This window comes from Diospyros lotus, chromosome 7 (genome assembly GCF_014633365.1).
Source record: "Diospyros lotus cultivar Yz01 chromosome 7, ASM1463336v1, whole genome shotgun sequence".
NCBI lineage: Eukaryota > Viridiplantae > Streptophyta > Magnoliopsida > Ericales > Ebenaceae > Diospyros > Diospyros lotus.
The window spans coordinates 8,447,140-8,464,311 of record NC_068344.1 but is presented as its reverse complement, the minus strand read 5'-3'; the positions used below and the strand labels follow the sequence as shown (position 1 = coordinate 8,464,311).

At 38.7% G+C, this 17,172-nt stretch overlaps 1 pseudogene; it reads left to right on the top strand.

Moving 5' to 3' along the window:
- The first annotated feature begins 844 nt into the window (after nucleotides 1-844).
- Nucleotides 845-5,583, top strand: LOC127805533 (uncharacterized; annotated as a pseudogene).
- The last annotated feature ends 11,589 nt before the right edge of the window (nucleotides 5,584-17,172 follow it).

Genomic DNA, 17,172 nt, shown 5'->3' with positions numbered 1-17,172 from the left:
AGCCAGGTTCTAAATCAGGTTTGAACTTTCCTTGTTTTTTCTTTCATTGTTTATTATTTCTCTTTATTTCCGCACCATTGTTTGTTCTTCAAGTCTGCAACTTTGCCTATATTCTTCATCTTGATTTGTTCAAGTTTAAAAAGTTGGAAGTTGGGAATCCAAAGAAAAAGAAAAAAAAAAGGGAAAGTTGGAAATTCAAAAAAGAAAAAAAAAAAAAAAGAGTGGAAAGTTGGAAGTTTGAAAAGAAAAAGAAAGTGCAAAATTGAAAATTCAAAAAAAAAAAAAGTATAGAAAATTCAGAAATCAATTGAATCTGAATTAGTTGAAGTGTTGCTTATCATCCAAGTTTTGATTGCATAAAGTGTGTATTCTGTTTATTCAGAGCAGTCGACCCTAGTTGCATCAAAATTCATATCTCATTTTCCTTTGCCTTTCTTATTCATTGTTTCATTATAACTTTATTCTTTTGGCTTCTTAAATTCTGCCTATTTTTTTCATCCTTTGCGAATTAACCCATTCTCATACTTAGTGATCTAATTTGTTGAGTTTGGATTGTTGTAAGGAAAATTTTGATTGAGTTTATTTGAGTTCAATAAAGAACTAAAAGATGAGGCTAAAGAGTGGAAAAAGGCAAGAGAGTGTGAACTCATAAGAGGGTAAAAGCCAAGTTTGAAAATACACGAGTGTGAGTGCTATCAATCTTGAGAGGAAACACGTGAGGGAGTGTTTGTGAGGTTTCCTAACTTTGTTTTGCAGGGTATTAAACATGTCTCAAGAGAATGAAGCTCAAGAAAAGATAGATTTCAAACTCTTCTTTCAGTCCTTAGAGCAAAAATTTGAACGAATGGAGATGAGGTTTGATGAGATAAATAAGAGAATAGATAAAGTTGAATCTAGTTCACAAAGGGGGCAACCACCTAGAGCTCCTACTGTACAACGAAGAGAAAGGCATCCACCTAGGTATGATTATGAAGATGACTATGGGGATGATCTAGATGATGATGATCGTGCCTCTAATGTCAGTATAGGCAGATTTAGGCGTGGGAATAGAGATAGAGGAGTTAGACATAGAGAAAGGATTGATAACAACTTGGACAACATTAAGATGCAGATTCCATCTTTCCAAGGCAAAAATGATCCAGAAGTTTATTTGGAGTGGGAAACAAAGGTGGAAATGGTGTTTGCATGTCACAACTACTTCGAATTGAAAACGGTAAAATTGGCCACCGTAGAATTTACTGATTATGCTATTATTTGGTGGGATCAACTTATTTTGAGCAAGAGATGAAATCGTGAAAGGCCCATTGAGACATGGGAAGAAATGAAGGCTATTATGAGGAGGCAATTCATTCCAAGTCACTACTATAGGGACTTATTTCAGAAGTTGCAACGCCTTACTCAAGGTTCCAAAAGTGTTGAGGACTACCACAAGGAGATGGAAATAGCCATGATTCGAGCCAATGTGGAAGAGGACCGAGAAACTACCATGGCCAGGTTCCTAGTTGGATTGAATCGTGATATTGCAGATGTGGTAGAATTACAACATTACATTGAGTTAGATGACATGGTGCACATGGCCATTAAAGTGGAGCGACAATTGAAGAGAAAGGGGTCCACACGAATTGGGCAAAATTCAGGCTCTTCAACATGGAAATCGAATTGGAGCAGAAAGGATGAAAAGCCTAATTTCAAGCCCAAAGTCGAAACCTCCAACACCAACAAAGATGGAGGAGCACCACATAAGGTAAAATCTGATACTCTACCTCCTAGAACTAGAGATATCAAATGCTTTAAGTATTTGGGGACAGGCCATATTGCATCTCAATGCCCAAACAAGAGAGTAATGATTCTGAAAGATGATGGTGATATTGAGATCGAAGATGAGTTTGATAATAATTCTGATAATGAGTCCATGCCACCTTTAGAGGATGCAAGTGGTATTGAGTACCCGGTTGATGGGGAGCTCTTGGTGGCCAGGAGAGCTCTTAGTGTGCAAGTCAAAACTGATGCGAAAGAGCAACGAGAGAACATTTTTCATACTAGATGCCATGTCAACGATAAGGTATGTGGCATGATTATTGATGGGGGCAGCTGTACTAATGTGGCTAGCACTAGCTTGGTTGAAAAATTGAATTTGATGACTTTGAAGCATCCTAGGCCGTATAAGCTACAATGGCTGAATGATTGTGGAGAATTTAAAGTAACCAAACAAGTGTTTGTTTCATTCTCAATTGGGAAGTATATAGATAAAGTTTTGTGTGATGTGGTGCCAATGCATGCCGGCCATATCCTTTTGGGGCGACCATGGCAGTTTGATAGGTGTGTAATTCATGATGGTTATACCAATAGATTCTCCTTTGTACTTAATGAAAAACCAATTACTCTTGTACCCCTATCCCCAAGACAAGTGTATGAAGATCAAGTAAGGTTAAAAAAGAGAGTGATAAGAAAAATGAGAGTGAGAGTTCAAAAGTAAGAGAAACTGAGATGATGAAAAAAGAGAGTGAGAGTTCAAAAGTAAGAGAAACTGAGATCAAACAGAGAGAAAAAGAGAGCAAGAAAGGAAAATGAATTTCAGGTAGTGAGGAAAGAAAAGAGAGAAAACAAGTGAACTTCTATGTAACAGAGAGTGAGATCAAAAAGTCTTTGTTTCTAAATCAGCTTATGATTGTACTTTTGTACAAAGAGGCTTGTTTTAGTTCTAATGAGCTTAACCTCCCTCTACCTAGCGTTGTTGTTTTTCTTTTGCAGTAATTCAATGATGTATTCCCTGAAAAGCTACCTATTGGCTTACCACCAATAAGGGGAATCGAGCATCACATTGATTTCATACCCAGAGCATCAATTCCAAATAGACTAGCCTATAGAAGCAATCCCGAGAAGACCAAGGAACTTCAAAGGCAGGTTAGTGAGCTCATGGAAAAGGGGTATGTGCGTGAGAGCATGAGTCCTTGTGTAGTTCCAGTATTGCTTGTGCCCAAGAAAGATGGTTCATGGAGGATGTGTGTTGATTGTCGTGCCATCAACAATATCACTGTAAAGTATCGACATCCCATTCCTAGATTAGATGATATGCTTGATGAATTGCATGGTTCTTGTGTCTTTACCAAAATTGATCTTAAGAGTGGATATCATCAGATTAGGATGAGAGAAGGTGATGAATGGAAAACTGCATTTAAAACAAAATATGGATTATATGAGTGGTTAGTTATGCCATTTGGATTAACTAATGCACCTAGTACTTTCATGAGGCTAATGAACCATGTTTTGCGTGCTTTTATTGGCAAATTTGTGGTTGTCTACTTTGATGATATTCTGATTTATAGCAAAAACTTAGATGAGCATGTTGAACATTTAAAACTTGTTTTAGATGTTTTAAGGAAAGAAAACTTGTTTGCTAACCTCAAAAAGTGCACCTTTTGCACAGATAGGCTTGTATTCCTTGGTTTTGTTGTTAGTGCTAGAGGAATTGAGGTAGATGAAGAAAATGTTAAGGCAATCCAAGATTGGCCGACACCTACAAGTGTGGGGAATGTGAGAAGTTTCCATGGTTTGGTTAGCTTTTATAGGAGATTTGTGAAAGATTTTAGTAGCCTAACTGCACCTTTGACTGAAGTTATTAAAAAGCATGTAGGTTTTAAGTGGGGTAATGAACAAGAAAAGGCATTTAGTTTGCTTAAGAAAAAACTAACTAATGCTCCTTTGCTTGCTTTACCTAACTTTGCTAAAACCTTTGAAATTGAATGTGATGCTTCAGGAATAGGTATTGGAGCTGTTCTAATGCAGGAAGGACGTCCCATTGCTTATTTTAGTGAGAAGCTAAGTGGGGCAGCCTTAAATTACCCTACATATGATAAAGAGATGTATGCATTAATTAGGGCATTGGAAACTTGGCAGCACTATCTTTGGCCGAAGGAGTTTGTGATTCATACGGATCATGAATCTCTAAAGCATATAAAGGGACAACACAAGCTAAACTAGCAACATGACAAGTGGGTGGAGTTCATTGAAACATTTCCTTATGTGATCAAATACAAGCAAGGTAAGGAAAATATTGTAGCTGATGCTTTGTCTCGAAGGTACGCCTTACTCTCTATCTTAGATGCAAAAATATTAGGTTTTGAGTACATTAAAAACTTGTATGTTGATGACTCTGATTTTGGTAATGTATTCAATGCATGTGAGAAAGTGGCATTTGATAAGTTCTTTAGGCATAATGGTTTTTTATTTAGAGAAAATAAGTTATGTGTGCCTAAATGTTCTTTGCGTGAATTGCTTATTCGAGAAGCTCATGGTGGTGGCTTGATGGGGCAATTTGGTATAACTAAGACTTTGGATGTTTTTCATGAACACTTCTTTTGGCCACATATGAAACGTGATGTCGAAAGAATTTGTGAGAAGTGTGTCACTTATAGACAAGCTAAGTCTAAGGTTAAGCCTCATGGTTTATATACTTTTTTGCCTATTCCTAGTGAACCCTGGATTGATATCTCTATGGATTTTGTGTTGGGTTTATCTAGGTCAAAAAGGGGTCGGGATTCCATATATGTGGTTGTTGATAGGTTTTCTAAAATGGCACATTTCATTCCATGTCACAAAACAGATGATGCCTCACATATTGCTGACTTGTTTTTCAGGGAGGTTATACGATTGCATGGCATGCCAAAGAGTATTGTCTCAGATAGGGATGCAAAGTTCTTAAGCTATTTTTGGAAGACTTTATTGGGTAAGTTAGGAACTAAACTTTTATTTTCTACTACTTGTCATCCACAGACTGATGGTCAAACTGAAGTAGTTAATAGAACTTTATCTACTTTGTTGCGTGCTATAATACAAAAGAATTTGAAAACATGGGAGGAATGTTTGCCGCATATAGAGTTTGCATATAATAGGAGTGTGCATTCAGCAACTAAGTTTTCACCTTTTGAAGTGGTTTATGGTTTTAATCCATTAACTCCTTTGGATTTAACTCATTTACCTATGGCTGAGCATGTTAATTTTGATGGAAAGGAGAAAGCTGACTTTGTTAGGCACATCCATGAAAAGGCTCGCCAAAACATTGAAAGGAGGACTGAACAATATGCTAACCATGCTAATAAGGGGCGCAAGAAAGTTTTATTTGAGCCGGGTGATTGGGTTTGGTTGCATATAAGGAAAGAACGTTTTCCCGTTCAAAGGCGTTCAAAACTGCTTCCACGAGGAGATGGACCATTTCAAGTACTTGAAAGGATCAATGATAATGCTTACAAGTTAGACCTCCCAGGTGAGTATAATGTCAGTGTCAGCTTTAATGTTGCTGATTTGTCTCCATTTGATGTAGGTGATGATTTGAGGACAAATTCTTTTCAAGAGAGGGTGAATGATGCAAGTCACATAGCTAAAACCCCACAAGACCCGTTAAGCATCCATGGAGGTCTAATGACAAGGGCACGAACCAAGAAAATTACAGGAGCATTAAATGGGCTAATTGAACACGTCTCAAATTCAAGCATCGTTCAAAATTCTAATATGCCCGAATTAAGTATTCAAGATAGTCAATGCTTTGTCAATGTTATCCAAGTCTCTGAAAGTAATCTGGGTTGATTGATTAATTGAGAAGATTTGGGGTTGATTGATTGACAAGATTGCAAGATTTGGGAATGATTGATTGATTGAGAAGATTTGCAAGATTGTAAGATTTGGGGTTGATTGATTGATTGGTTGATTGATTGACAAGATTGCAAGATTTGGGATTGATTGATTGATTGGTTGATTGATTGACAAGATTTGCAAGATTTGGGGATGATTGATTGATTGATTAATAAGATTCAAGCTTCCCTTATTTCCTCATTTGTTTTAAATCTTTTCTATTTTAGATAATTCTTGTTTCTTTATCAGATTATGCTATTTCTTTTTTGTAATCAATTCCTACTATGCCTAGGATTTGGTTTATTTCCTTCTAATTTAGAATTTGAGTTCGGCTATATAAGCCAATGTAACCCAAGAGGAATGTAGTTTTTGACAATATTATTAATGAGAGTTTTCTCTTTGGTTCTTCAACGAAATACTTTGTACTTATCAAGATTTCATCTTGTGGCGTTCATTCTTGACTTGTCACTCACAACCCTTCTAATCTATCTTGAGTGTGGCGTCAACCCTACCTTCTTATACCTTTGGTTCTTATGTCTTTATAGATAACGGGTCAAGGTCCTTTATTTTCTTTATTACGAATCTGTTTTAGAACGATCCTTGGCAAAGGAACTATTTTTGATCGTTGGGTCTCACCTTCCTTCGTGGGGTTCACATCAATAGGATTAAAGACAAAAAATTGCAAAGTATTAATGAAATCGGATTAGTATTTAGTAATTAAAAAAAATTATTTATAAAGTTTTAGTTAATTTTTGCATTGATTTAATTGTTCTAATTAATTAATCTCTTTAATTGATTAGATATTTTAGGACAATTCTTATTACCCAATTTTTATTATTTTTAGGACATAATATAATTAAATTTAATTACATAAATTTGACAAATCTATGTGGAATCAACTCTTATACTTGCACATTATACGATCAATTGATTCCTGCACTTGCGAGAATTAAATTTATTCTCATCAAGACACATGATATTTTGTCAAACATCTATCGACCATAAGTCTTTCACTTGTTGCTAAACTTTCTTAAAATATGTCCAATTTTATGATTTTTCAATGAATAAGTTATAAGTATGTTTAATCAAAAGATATTGACTCATAAAAAATTTGCTTTTACCCAAGGCAAAAAATCATTTATTATTATTAGAAAAAAATGTTGTTTTTGCTACATCAAAACAATGATTGTAGCATTGAGAATAGCAAAAGGCGATATTATTATTATTATTATTATTTTTTAGCCTATTAGAGGCATACTATTTGCATCTAAAACATAGTTACTTGTGGCACTTAAATATTTTTTCCTTTATAACAAAATTTTTAGAGAATTTTCTAGAGGCACATGTCAATTTGCATTATACAGTATGTTTTTAAATTATTAATTTTTTTTTGTATATATTCATGACTTTGTATAGATTTATGTTATATTAAATGCATAATATTTTATAAACAAGATATCAAACTTAGTCCCACTAGGTGGGGAGGTATATACATACATATATGTATAAATAAACCTCATAAAAATATAGAACTAGTAATATTTGCCACAGAAAAGCTGATGCTTTATTAATCTTCATGCTCATTTGCATCGGGAAGTTCCGTGAGCTCAAGTTATTAGCATTAGAGATAATATTGCAAGGCAAATAGCATTGCATCCACTCAGATAATTGGTTGGATATTGCAAGGCAAAATTGCAATAGCTAACCAATGTCCCATTGGCATTCGCTATCATAACTACCTTTTCTATCTTGACCTTTTGACGGCGAGTGTTCCACTAGTAGCAGCAACCTGCATCATTCCAATCATTAGATATTCGAGTATTAAATGAGCTCCTCATTTATTTGAAATTTGCCCAACTGAACAGATGGAAAGCATTTATGATTAGATTAAATAATCTAATTGCAGGCTATACCAGGCTGTGTTTCTAGATATGAATAAACCATACTCCACGATTTTACCCGCTAAAGCATATCCATGGACTCGCGTTACCACTTCATTAGCAATCAAATTTAAGGAAACTACCTATGTTGGGTTCAAAATACCCAATCCCTAACTTGTGAAAAATTGTGAGAAACCAAAGTTGTTAGCACGGTTGCAACAATAAATTTGTAGATGGGAAACTGCCGATGGACAATCCACGTATGGCTGATTTAAGCGATTGATAACTTTCGTGTGGTGTATCTAAGCGATGGATGACTCACTCAGGGGATCGATGACTCCTTCAGGCAATGGGTGACGTGTGGATTATCCAAACGATGAGTAATTATCGGGAGAGATAGGTGAGTCTCCTGGGGGTAACAATAACGAAAGATGAGTCTCCCATGGGTCACAACAACGATGGATGAGTCTCTTGGCTGGGTTGAGAGCGATGGATGACCTATTCAAAAAATAAGATCGGTTAGGGGTGAGGGTGAGGATCCCCACGCAAACCTTCCGATGTTTAAGTTAGTCTCTTGAAAATGTAAAATAGTCAAATGCAAGAAAGAGATGTGAGTGTGAGATTGCATACTGAATGAGGGGAAGAGACCCCCCATTTATAGCGATGGGAGGGGCAACTGTGTGTCAAGTGGCCCGATTTGCACGACAAGAATCTCGGAGGGGCTTTGATCGATTCTCTCTAAGGTGTTGGCGCGAGAGTGTGAATATGTGGGCACACGGGTGCAATCGTGGTGTAACACCCCGTCCTCCCGGAGGGCGTCACTATGCTGGGGCCCATCGTATACATACATAATCTTTTTCTTAAATACATTCCTTATACCTCAAATACGATATTTCAAAGAGAAACCCCCCTAACATATCCTTACAAATGCGGAAGCGATAATCGAAACTTAATATGGTACATAATCAATTCACTGCAAATACAATACAGAATCCATACCATAGTTAACATCATACCTTTAACAACCTTAATACATGGACATCCTTAATACATAAATACATGGAGACACATTTCTCGAGATAACATCTAAACACCCTAGGTGCAATCAAATGACACCTCAATATACATTGCCACTTCTCATCTCATCTGATACATATCCGGATGTTCCTGAACAAACAGAATACCTGAACAACTTGCTGAATCATCGGACATGTCACCCTATGCTATCATATCTCAATCATCTCCTTACCTAAGTTGCAAGTCTCAACTGGAACGTTGAATGTTCTAGGTTCATAAACCATTAAAAAATGAAACTTCTAGTGAAGGTCCAAAAACATATATATGAATGCATCATACAATAACATGAACAAACATTTTTGGTAGTGTAACTTCCCTAGCCCACAAGCCTAGCACGAAATCCTAGACAGAATCTTGGCACCTTCGGCAAGATAATCTTAACGTTATTCCATCAATTGCCCTTGGAGAATTACGGCTACACTATCGGGCCGACTCCCAATCCCATGCATAAATATTAAAATGCCAATAATATCGTGCCATGAAAATCACGACTTTCCATGCAATATGACAAAAAGAATCATATATTTCATAAATATCATGCATATATAAGCAATCATATCTTTCATAAATATCATGCATTATAAACAATCATATCATATAGGATAGGACAACTCACATTTTGCACGAATTTTAGAATGTCTCGAAAAGCCCGCATCATCTCGATATGTGTGCCCAACCTCGATTTTTTTGCCAACCCTCAAAAATTGCACCAATTACTTTATCTCGAGCACAACAATCCTATAAATGATATTTAATCATTAAATATCTCAAAACTCTAATTTCTAGATATTTTCCTTCATTTTCTTCCATTTTCCTTTCTAAAAATCCGAATAAATACCTTCAGGACTATTTTCTCAAATCTCTTTCCACAATAATTCATAATATCCTATGAACTTCAAAGAAAAAATACTAAACTTACTTGGATGATGCATTTTCATGAAAAACAAGGCTGATCGGTGCGAAAACCAAGACATCAGCAAGGCAAAATCCAAATCTTTTTGCACAGGCCTCTAGAGCTTGATTTTAGAGGAATTTAGCAAATTTTTTTTAGAATTTTTGGAGTCTAGGCGCCCCTTCACGCGCCCACTCGCAAGGCCCAACTGGCGAGGTGCACTGAACACGCCAGTCGTCTTCTTTCTTCAGCTCCGCCCGTAGCAGCACCGTGCTCTAGTTTTTTTTTTGCCATAACTTCTTCATCCGAGCTCTGTTTTACCTCCTGTTTGAACCTACATCTTCCTCTCTTCATCCTCTACAAGATTATAGCTTCAAATCAGTCAATTGGAGCCATTTTTTGACTGCTCAACTCAATTTTCTGGCGAAACTTGATTTTCCATCGAAGCTTCATATGTCTTTCATCTCTAAATGAAAATTGCTCAAATTTCACAAGAATGATCCTATGGACTTGAGGAACAAAAGATCCTTAACCACCTGCCCTCAATTTTTGCCTGAACTCTCAGATCTGAGAGTTTAATTTTCCAAAAAGCATTCGATAATCTCTATATATATAGGCAACCCGAGCTTCAAAACGCTCAAGGCTTGCTCAAACTGACCCTCTGAGGCTTCTATCTCCCTTGGATTGACCCAATCGCGTCTGAAACCGACCACAAAACAAGATTTCATAGCTTCCCAAATTCGGCCGAAAGCTTTGGTCGAAAATCTTCAAATTCTGGCCAACCCGTGCTTCCTTGTTGACCTAGGCCCGACCCAGAAGCCTACTTGACCCATTTGCTCGAACCCCCCATGGTTAGATGTGTCTGGTCAGTGACCAGAACTGGCTGGTCAGCCATGGCTGCTTGTTCCCTCCACCAAGTTTGAAATATTACATTTTTACCCCACCTATTTTGTCTCTTATGCTTTGACCCATTTTCACAAAGCCCCTGAAATTTCCATAATTTCCATCATGACCCTCAAGTCCTAAAAAATTTCATTCCTTCTTAGAAGATTCTGAAAAAACATCGTTTCAACCTCTCTCTGGCAATTTTGAAAAACTACACTTAGGCCTGAATCTTTGTTTCGACCGTAAACCCTTTCGTTTCTTCCCGAAATCGATGAAGGGTTGTTTTTCATAAAAACCCAAAGCCCCCTCAAGCTTTCGTTGACTTCCCGAAAGTCGCCTATAACAATTCGATTTTGTAGCCTACATGGCAAATGCATTTTAGCTATACCGAAAATCTTTCCTGATTCGATTTCTTTCGATACCATAAATCCTATCCCATGATTGTTGTTAATGTCACATCATTTTCCTTGGGTATCTCTGCTTCAGGGTACTCCCTACATTTGATTCAGTCATTCATACGGTAATAAATTACCCTTATACCCTCAATTTATCTACAAATTCTCTTTTTGCCGCAAGATAATTTACTCTTGAGTCCTTTAGAATTTATCAGGTATTACATGTGGTGCCTTGGATGACTCTCACTTGGGGGTGTGAGCGAGCGCGGGTAATGGCGCGGTTGCGGGCGGAGGCATGCGTGGGCGAACGACTGTGTGGGCGCATTTGTGGGGCGCACGGGGCCGCGCGCTAGCATGAGGGCAACCTAGAAAATGCGCACGGGCATGCCTGCATGCATTCGTGAGGCCACACGCGGCAAAGTCCAACACCCCCGAAGGACCCCACTTGGGGGTGGCAAAGATAGGGGCAGTCCCCCGTTCATGGCGTTGTGTGGCGTATCCCAAAGAGGGGCCGCACATGGCTGGGCGGAGTGCCTTCCCCCCCAGCCGAATTACGGGTGGCGCACGGCCCCCTTGGGGCCATGTGCGACCAAACCCCTGAGTAAGTCACTCGGGGTTATGGCCTTCGCCACCCTTGAGTGACCCTCACTAGGGGGTGGCGGCTCCTATGGGTGCCCTTTACATGGGGCACCGCAATTGGTGTCCTGCGACTGCCATGTGGCGAGTCCTTATATTGCCACGTGGCTTCTTTTTTTTTTTTTTTCTTTCTTATTACCAATCACAATTGCTCCCTACTCTTTCTGTTGGGTGTCTAGAAAGGAAGAGTATTCAGTCTACAACACTGCCTTATTTTTAAGAGACTATTTTTCCTTTTTTATTTTGTAGCAATCTCCTCCTTCACATCTTTTATAGTTGTCTTTGGCATTCTACTCCCTATGTGCCTTTATAAAAGGAGGCTTGAGCTTTTCATTTAGCCATTATTTCAATGAGTTTTTGGCATTATTTGTAGCTCTGGCATTTTCATATTTCGACTTCTCATAAGCACCAATGGTTTCAAGAGGATGTGATCAGAGTCTTCGCATAATGTGTTGAAGCTCCTGCCGTTGTAGCAGAGGTCGTGCATTCAGTTCTTCATTTTCTAGGAGTATAAACACGATGTCTTCATACGCTCCTAGATCTTGAGGTGATGAGGGCTTGGAAAGATATTCAAATCAAGTCAAGAGTGATCATGACGTTATTTGGCTCATATATTTATCTACATTTTGTCGAGAGACAAATTGGCATATATTGGGGAATTTTCTCTGAATCCAATGGTGTTCATAATGATTGGTGTTCCATTTTCTGGTTTATCGGATTACTTGCAAAATGATGAATATGACATCTCTTCTTGTAGGGCAATGGCTATTGCACCATTCAGACGCTAGGCGAGGCGGCGTAAGTTGCTTGCGAGGCCGCTGAAATTATGCTCCCTCGATCTATCGTAGGACAACGGTCTTATGCCTTCTTGTTGTCAGGCTTCTTGTGAGGTAATGGGATGTTTTTTCCTCCTCATTGCCGAGTTGTGAGCGGGGTAATGGGCCTTTTGTTACAATGTTGTGGCTCCCTAGTTTCACGTGTACATACTTGCTGGTATTGTAAGCGTAATGTCTATGTTTGCAATATTTTATTCTCATGGTTCGACATGACACCTATCTCCGTAATTAAATATTATAAATATTTTATTTTTTCGGTTCGGCATAATGCATACGTTTACGATTTGGAAGAATATACGTATTTTGTTTTTGCGATTCAGCGTAGCGCCTACGTTAGAGATTAGTTTTGATTTTCCCTTATTTTTGGGGTATGAGCAGGGTAACAAACCTGTTGTTTTCACCTTGTGGTCTGGCTATTAGCAAGACAACGAGTCTTTTTGTGTTTACCTCGTTGCCGGGCTAGTAGTAGGGTGACGAGCCTTAGGTCACCAAGCGAAGCGGTGTAGGTTGCTCGCGGGGCAACAGATATTATGGCTCCTTTCTCTCGGGCTTTGTGCGGGACAACAATTTTATTTTCACCCTATTGTCAAGTTATATGTGGGATAACATCTTATTTTCCCCCTATTGTCGGATTACACATGGGACAATGAGCTTGTTATCTCCCTTATTACTAGGCCATGAGCAGGACAACGGACTTTTAGCTTTCACTTCATTACTGAGCTATGCGCGGGGCAATAGGTTTTTCGCTTTCACCTCGTTACCGGGCTATGAACAGGGCAACGAACTTTTAGCTTTCACCTCATTGCCGGGCTATGCGCGAGACAACAAACCCTTAGCTTTCACCTCGTTGTCCGGCTATGAGCAGGGCAACGAGCTTTTAGCTTTCACCTCGTTGCCGGGATATGTGTGGGGCAACGGACCTTTAGCTTTCACCTCGTTGCCGGGCTATGAGCAGGGCAACAAGTTTTTATTTTTCACCCTATTGTCAGGTTATACGTGAGGCAACGGGCCTTTCGTTTGAAAATGACCCTTGATGGAATATGGTAAATAATAATAGATGCAATAACGATAATTTATTTTCAGGAGAAAGTACAAGCATTTTGATGTGGTTTAGCTAATATGCCTACGTCCACAATCCTGTTCTAAACTCACATTATTACAATACAAATAATTGAAATGAAGGAAATAATACAACTTAGTCTTGCATAGTTTGTTTGGCAATTGATAAAGTCTCTTCACTTTTTTTTTTCCTTTTGTAGATGCAACATAGCACGCGCGAGATTTCTTTTGATCATCTCAGACTTTTTTCACTCCTTGAGGTGTCAGAAATTTCATCAACAGATAACATGAAGAGACTATGACCCTCTTGTCATTGAGCAGGGGACGACCAAAAATTACATTGTAGGCAGTTGATGAGGCTTTAACCATGATAAAGCAAGTCTGGCATGTTATGCTATGAGGATCACAGCCTAATGTGACTGGTAATTGAATTGAACCAGCCATCGGAATAGCCTCCCTGGTGAAACTATATAAAGGGGAAAAGACATTTTTCAATTAATCTTGGGAAATGTGCATTTGCTCGAAGCAATTCCAATAAATGAGATTAACTGAGCTGCCACTGTCTACCAAAATTCTCCCAATCAGGTGCTTTGCAATGACAGTTGAGATTACCATCGAGTCATCATGAGGAATGATTACATCTCATTTGTCGTCAGATGTGAATATAATGGGATCTTCATTTTGTCTAACCTCCATTACTGAATTAACTTGGTAGGCCAAACAAGCATAGGCATTTCGAGAAGAGGAGCTGGCTCCAGCTAAGGTTTCATCTCACGAAATAATGCGTATAGCCTGATGTGTTGGTTTATTATCTAGAAGGAGGTTCTGTCTGTGGTCACTTCCTCTCTCTTGTTGTCTAGGATTATGTCTTTCATGCGCTTCAGGCCTCATTTCCCTTCTTTGCAGTTCCCTGTTGTTTCCCTCATCTTCTTGTACATATCTTTGTAAGTGCCCTTCCCAGAAAAGCATCTCATTGTGATTTTTCAATTCTCGACATTAATCAGTGGAATGGCCACGAGTCCTATGGTATCGATAGTACTCATCCTGATTCTTCCCTATAGTTCGATCCAACTTTTTTGGAAATCTAATTAGGCCTGATCCTTCTATGGCTACCAATATGGCAGACCGAGGTTGGGTAAGCCAGGTATAGTGATTGAACTGGGGGTTGACATCATCCAGTCTTCGAGCTCTCTCTTGTCGCCGATTAAGGTATTCTTCAATATCTCGTTCCTTTTTTTTTCGCTCCCTGTCTTCATCCATTGCCACAATTCTCATTAATTACTTTTGTATGGTGTATATGTTTATTGGCCCTGACGAACAAATCTGCCAAGCATTTTAGCGGGTCTTGAGATAGGGATTCTTGGAAAGAAGTTAGTCACACCCCTTGGAACATGGCAGACACCGCCATATCAATCAGTAGGTTGTGAATCTCAAGCGTAGCGTTCCGAAATTTGTCCACATAATGGCGTAGGGTCTCTTTGCTCTCCTGTCGAATGCTAAGGAGGTATGTCGCGTATTTCTTCCTTTGGCTGTTAATAATGAATGCTTTGATAAATTCCACCTTTAGCTGCCCAAATGAGAAAATGGATGCTTCGGGCAAACCATTAAACCAAGCCCGAGCATGTTCAACTAGGGTAAACGGGAAGGCCCTACACATTATCACGTCGTCCCATCCATGGAGCATCATCAAAGACTTATAGTTTTGCATGTGATCATAAGGATCATCCTTGCCAGAGTAAAGGGTTAAATTTTCTGGGTTTAAGATGACTGATCAGGTTCGAAATGACTGAGTGGGTTCAAATGATTGACTATGTTCAAAAAAACCAAATGGGTTCCAAATGACTGAGAGACCTATTAAGACAGAAGCCAGTTAGGGAAGCGGGTAAGTATCCCCGTGTAACGCCCCCTCCCCCATGCTTAAGTTAGTCTCTTGAGAATGCTGGAGCGTAATTAGAGAGTTCAGTAACATAGTGAGCATACCTGAGTGAGGATATAACCCCTCTATTTATAGCCGAGAAGGAGGTTGACATGTGGCATTCTGTCTATGTTTTTATGCAAGAATATCGAAGGCATCTTTGAGGAATCTTTAGGGATTCTTTGACCAGGTTTTCACACTGTCGATGAGAGGGTCTTGGAGAGAGGCTCCCAGACCTAGGTGGTTAACGAGATGGTCTTGTACTGGTAGGCAACCTGCGAGTCACCCTGGAAAGGTCTCTTGATCATGTTGAGATAGGCTTCAGAGAGTGGCAAGTTGTTGAGTCTCGTGCTCGAGAGGGAATATATCAGGCTTGAGGTAGACCAAGCTATCATGACTGAGTAGGGAAAAGAGACCGCTTGGTTATGACCGAGTGGCTACCAAGCCAGTCGGCTATTGATCTCATTCTTTCTCTATTCATCAAACTCCTTGTCCTGAGTCCCTTTTGTAGCCTCTAGTGCTTTATGGCTTGATATAGGTCGACTTGTTCCAGGCTTCCCTTTTCTTGTGGATTGGTGAGAGGAAGGCCACTCATGATTGAGACGCCTTGTACCTCCTCAGTCATGGCCAAGTTTCTTGGTCTTCATGTTTTGTTTTGCCATCTTTTGGCTTTTTTAGCCTATTTAGGCCACTTGGTTTTGGTTTTGATGGTTTTGCCTTGTAAGTTATTAATAAGTGTCTTTTATACACTTATTTTGGTCTATAAACTTAGTATTTATACATTCAATGAGCATGATTTCTACTTGATTTGGTTCTATATATGGTTATGTAGATGTGGAGCATGTGTTAAAGCGGACATGGAGCAAAAATAGTGATTTTTGGTGCATGATGGGAGTGAAATGAAGCTTGGAGGCATGGTCGGGTTTCGAATTAAAAAAAGAAGCAAAAGAGTATCGAAAACAAGAAGTTGAAGATGATAAAGCAAGAGGCCAAAGAAGAAGGCTAGCGGGCTTATAGCGATATGCATACCGCTGTAGCACCGCTATAAGACTTATTTTTTGGAGCTCACGGTCTTACAGCGGTATGCATACCGCTGTAGGACCGCTTTAGGAATTATTTTCTGGAGCTCACAGGTCTGCAGCAACAAGCATACCGCGGTAGGACCGCGATAGGGTTCAAAGCTTCGTGACAAGGCCGTTTTAAGCCCGTTTTAATCCAAATAAAAGGGAAATAGACTCCTTCAAGGTGAAGGACTTTGATAACCTAAAGAGGTCTATATAAAGGCTTATTTTTGGGAGATTAAGAGTTTTTGGAAGGAGGAGAAGACGGCAAGTTGAGGCAAAAAGAGGAGATTTTCTTGAAGAGCTTCGGTTTTGATTTTATTTTCTGTTATTTATTCTTTGCAACATCATGAACTCCGTTTTTATTACTTTTTCGTTGGTTGAAACTATGTTAGGCTAAGTACTTTGTGGCTAGGGTGATTGATGAAACCTAGTTCAATGATGGTTTAATTAAAAGTATTTGGGTTTTATTTTATTCTTGTCTTTTGAGTTGATCGTTTGTTATGCACTAATTCCGTTTTGATACTTGGCCGCCATTAAAACGTGTTTGTGATTTATATTGCTTTCGAGAGATTCAATATAGATTAGCACTTGATAATAAATGACATAAGATTCGATAATAGGTAGAGATACCGTTATGCCTTGTGAAATCTTATTTTGATGATCATTGTGGATAAATGCATGTTTTTATATTTGCAGATTAATTAGAGATAATTAATCTCATATGTGAGCATAGATTCAATCGACCATCGAGAGAGGCTTTTGATTAACTTAGGATCATCGATTTTCAGCTCAAAGCAAGAATTATAAAACTCAATTACTGAAAGATTAAACCATTTATAGAACTACGGTGGATTCATGAACCCTAGTGCATTAGATTTTTATATTTAAAACCTAAAGAGTTATCT